We start from the raw sequence: 5,519 nt of genomic DNA, 5'->3' as shown, positions 1-5,519 counted from the left end.
ATGAAAATGAAAAATATGAGCATGTACAATACTCAATACTTGGTTGGAGCTCCTTTTGCCTCAATTACTGCGTTAATGCGGCGTGGCATGGAGTCGATGAGTTTCTGGCACTGCTCAGGTGTTATGAGAGCCCAGGTTGCTCTGATAGTGGCCTTCAACTCTTCTGCGTTTTTGGGTCTGGCATTCTGCATCTTCCTTTTCACAATACCCCACAGATTTTCTATGGGGCTAAGGTCAGGGGAGTTGGCGGGCCAATTTAGAACAGAAATACCATGGTCCGTAAACCAGGCACGGGTAGATTTTGCGCTGTGTGCAGGCGCCAAGTCCTGTTGGAACTTGAAATCTCCATCTCCATAGAGCAGGTCAGCAGCAGGAAGCATGAAGTGCTCTAAAACTTGCTGGTAGACGGCTGCGTTGACCCTGGATCTCAGGAAACAGAGTGGACCGACACCAGCAGATGACATGGCACCCCAAACCATCACTGATGGTGGAAACTTTACACTAGACTTCAGGCAACGTTGATCCTGTGCCTCTCCTGTCTTCCTCCAGACTCTGGGACCTCGATTTCCAAAGGAAATGCAAAATTTGCATGGTTGGGTGATGGTTTGGGGTGCCATGTCATCTGCTGGTGTCGGTCCACTCTGTTTCCTGAGATCCAGGGTCAACGCAGCCGTCTACCAGCAAGTTTTAGAGCACTTCATGCTTCCTGCTGCTGACCTGCTCTATGGAGATGGAGATTTCAAGTTCCAACAGGATTTGGCGCCTGCACACAGCGCAAAATCTACCCGTGCCTGGTTTACGGACCATGGTATTTCTGTTCTAAATTGGCCCGCCAACTCCCCTGACCTTAGCCCCATAGAAAATCTGTGGGGTATTGTGAAAAGGAAGATGCAGAATGCCAGACCCAAAAACGCAGAAGAGTTGAAGGCCACTATCAGAGCAACCTGGGCTCTCATAACACCTGAGCAGTGCCAGAAACTCATCGACTCCATGCCACGCCGCATTAACGCAGTAATTGAGGCAAAAGGAGCTCCAACCAAGTATTGAGTATTGTACATGCTCATATTTTTCATTTTCATACTTTTCAGTTGGCCAACATTTCTAAAAATCCCTTTTTTGTATTAGCCTTAAGTAATATTCTAATTTTGTGACACACGGAATTTTGGATTTTCATTTGTTGCCACTTCAAATCATCAAAATTAAATGAAATAAACATTTGAATGCATCAGTCTGTGTGCAATGAATAAATATAATGTACAAGTTACACCTTTTGAATGCAATTACTGAAATAAATCAAGTTTTTCAAAATATTCTAATTTACTGGCTTTTACCTGTATATGTATGTGCTGCGGTTGCTTTAAGAACGTTGCGACAGCTGCCGTAAAGGAGGTGCGTTGCTAGCCTGGTCGCTATGTTTCCGGTTGGTCGTAAAAGTGTTCGTCATGTGTTTGTACCCTGCTCAAATCTGTCAGTAAAATTATTAATTGGAAACATTTAAGTCCCATCTCAAAACTCATTTGTATACTCTAGCCTTTGAATAGCCCCCCTTTTTTAGACCAGTTGATCTGCCGTTTCTTTTCTTTTCTCCTCTGCTCCCCCCTATCCCTTGTGGAAGGGGAGACACACAAATCCGGTGGCCATGGATGGGGTGCTGGCTGTCCGGGGTCGGGACCCGGGGTGGACCGCTTGCCTGTATATCGGTTGGGAACATCTCTGCGCTGCTGACCCGTCTCCGCTCGGGATGGTTTCCTGCTGACCCCACTGTGGACTGGACTCTTACTGTTATGCTGGATCCACTATGGACTGGACTCTCACAATATTATGTTAGACCCACTCGACATCCATTGCATTCGGTCTCCCTAGGGGGGGGGGGGGGGTTACCCACATATGCGGTCCTCTCCAAGGTTTCTCATAGTCATTCACATCGACGTCCCACTGGGGTGAGTTTTTCCTTGCCCTTATGTGGGCTATACCGAGGATGTCGTTGTGGCTTGTGCAGCCCTTTGAGACACTTGTGATTTAGGGCTATATAAATGAACATTGATTGATTGATTGATTGATTGATTATACCTTTTGTTTTGAACTTTATTACTTTTTCCGGTCCATTTTTTTCCTGCTTTCGCTATCTGCGCCTAATGACTGAGCTACGTGACGTCATTTCTTGTGATGTCACACGGAGCATTTCTGGGCGGGAACGGGTTCCAAAAAAAGAACCAACTCTTTTTCTTTACTATAGTGGTCTCGATAACGGGTACTGGTTCTCAAAAAGGGATTCGAGTCCGAGGACTCGGTTCTTTTCTTATCTAACAACCGGGAAAATCGGTTTCGAGTATCATCCCTAGAAAGGAACCAGCCTGTGGTTCGGGCATCTCGTGGCAATGCCTCACGAGCGTCTCCCTCGGGAGGTCCTCGTTGCACGTCACACTGGGAGGAGACCCCGCGGCAGGACAAGGACCAGATGGGGGGGATTACATCTCCTCTCTGGCCTGGGAACGCTTTGGGATCCCCCAGGAGGAAGTTGCTAATGTTGCTCTGGAGAGGGAAGTCTGGGGGTCTCTGCTGGAGCTGTTGTCCCCGTGACCCGATTCCGGATAAGCGGTTGAAGATGGATGGACAGTGACGTGCGGTGAGGTTCATGGCTGGTGAGGCACTGACTTCATCACAGTCATATTTACAAACATATGAACCCTAAAGAGTATCTTATTCACCATTTGATTGGCAGCAGTTAACGGGTTATGTTTAAAAGCTCATACCAGCATTCTTCCCTGCTTGGCACTCAGCATCAAGGGTTGGAATTGGGGGTTAAATCACCAAAAATTATTCCCGGGCGCGGCGCCGCTGCTGCCCACTGCTCCCCTCACCTCCCAGGGGGTGATCAAGGGGATGGGTCAAATGCAGAGGACACATTTCATTACACCTAGTGTGTGTGTGACAATCATTGGTACTTTAACTTAACTTTAACTTTACACATACAAACTGTAGCACACAAAAAAGCACATTTAATTAAAAAAAAAACGTTATTATGGTCTTACCTTTACTTATAAATTAAGTCCATGCGCCTTTTTCTGCTGGATTAATGCACCCCTGACGGGAGTGTTATATCAACTAGAGCCCTCACTTAAACTTTCCACGTGCAAGATTTAATCTATTTAAAAAAGTGTAACCGAGGGTTTATAAATGTCGCCTATACTGTATGAAACTACAAAATAACAAACACGGAGGCTCCAGTTTACACGAGGACAACTTTATTTACCTTCTTTCAAAAACCTCCGCTCCACTCCGTGGCATCACTTCCGCTCTTAGCGCCTTCAAAATAAGAGCTCAAGGCATATACTGTATAACAGCGCATAACAGGAACTTAACATCACAAAGAGGAAAGCCCATGAAAATAGGTTACAAAAGTTATTTAATAAGAAGCCAAAAAGTGAAAAAACAATAATGTTCGTGTTGGAGGAGTTGTGAATTAGATACACCTGCAGTCTGCAGGGGTACCTAATGTTGTGGCCCTGCAGTCATTCACAACTCCTCCAACACGAACATGATTGTTTTTGCACTTTTTGGTTTCTTATGAAATAACTTTTTTAAATAGATTCAATCTTGCACGTGGAAAGTTTAAGTGTGGGCTTTAGTTGATATAACACTCCCGTCAGTGGTTGCAATCTACGGCGGGGGTGCAGGAGGCGGGATTACCAGAGCCTCAGCCAGTGCGTCTTTTGCAGCCGTTTTATGATCGCTCAGCACAAGAAATACGTTACACACATATAGTTGTTGACAAAATACACTGTACATTATATACCACAGCTAACTAAACTATGGAAATGTATAATATAATTCATATAGCAATACGGTCTCACTGCACAGCAGGCCAGCAGTTAGCCGAGTCCGGAATCCATGTTGAGGCACTGAGTGACGTGCCTCAACTGGCTGCTGTTCACCGCACCGTCTCTTCTCAGTATTTGAACGGCAAATGTGAAAATTCAGCTATTTTGAATAAAAATAATCTAAAACAGGTGAAGTTAAATGGAAAATAACTTTACAGTATAATCACTGGATACATATAACAATTTAATTATTTTATTTTTATTTTTACTTTTTTTTCTTTCCATGATGGCAGGTAAGGCCCCGCCTCACCTGCCTCTAGTGACTGCACGTCACTGTGGATGGATAATTATAATTGGAATTAAATATATGAATGTTTTAATAAATGTCATTAATTTATTTCAGGTGAAAGTACATGTGATTATCATTTGTACATTTAATTATATTTTAATTTTAAACCTGCAAGGTAGGGTGAGTATAGCTGGCCATGCCACTGCTATTTCTAAACTCCAGTACACTGTGTTGGATCAATCCATCCATCCATTTTCTACCGCTTATGTGTTGGATCAATGTTAAGGCTTATTTAATGTATTTATTTTAAAATGTTTGGAAAAATCTGCAGGGGGAATATAAAAAAGATATACCGTATTTTCCGCACTATAAGGCGCACCGGATTATTAGCCGCACCTTCAATGAATGGCATATTTCAAAACTTTGTCCACCTATAAGCCGCCCCGGACTATAAGCCGCGCCTACGCTGCGCTAAAGGGAATGTCAAAAAAACAGTCAGATAGGTCAGTCAAACTTTAATAATATATTAAAAACCAGCGTTCTAACAACTCTGTCCCAAAATGTACGCAAATGTGCAATCACAAACATAGTAAAATTCAAAATAGTGCAGAGCAATAGCAACATAATGTTGCTCGAACGTTAATGTCACAACACACAAAATAAACATAGCGCTCACCTTCTGAAGTTATTCTTCATTCGTAAATCCTTCGAATTCTTTGTCTTCGGTGTCCGAATTGAAAAGTTGGGCAAATGTGGGATCCAAAATGGCCGGTTCCGTCTCGTCGAAGTCATCGGAGTCAGTGTCACTGTTCAGCAGTTCTGTGAATCCTGCCTTCCGGAAAGCTCGGACCACAGTTGTGACCGAAATATCTGCCCAGGCATTTACGATCCACTGGCAAATGTTGGCGTATGTCGTCCGGCGCTGTCTGCCTGTCTTAGTGAAGGTGTGTTCGCCTTCGGTCATCCATTGTTCCCACGCCGTTCGCAGTCGTGATTTGAATGCCCTGTTGACACCAATATCCAGCGGTTGGAGTTATTTGGTTAATCCACCCGGAATGACGGCGAGTGTTGTATTTGTGTGCTTCACTTGTTTTTTGACACCATCTGTGATGTGGGCGCGCATGGAGTCGTATATCAACATGGACGGAGCTGTGTGAAAAAAGCCACCCGGCCTCTTCGCGTAAACTTCCCTTAACCACTCGCTCATCTTTTCTTCATCCATCCATCCCTTCGAGTTAGCTTTTATGATGACGCCGGCTGGAAAGGTCTCTTTTGGCAAGGTCTTCCTTTTGAATATCACCATGGGTGGAAGTTTCAGGCCATTAGCATGGCAAGCTAGAACCACAGTGAAGGACGACTTCTCATTCCCTGTGGTGCGAATATTCACCGTACGTGCTCCCGTTGTATCC

The sequence above is a fragment of the Nerophis lumbriciformis genome, linkage group LG15 (assembly GCF_033978685.3).
Source record: "Nerophis lumbriciformis linkage group LG15, RoL_Nlum_v2.1, whole genome shotgun sequence".
Lineage (NCBI taxonomy): Eukaryota > Metazoa > Chordata > Actinopteri > Syngnathiformes > Syngnathidae > Nerophis > Nerophis lumbriciformis.
Note: the sequence above shows the minus strand (reverse complement) of the source record.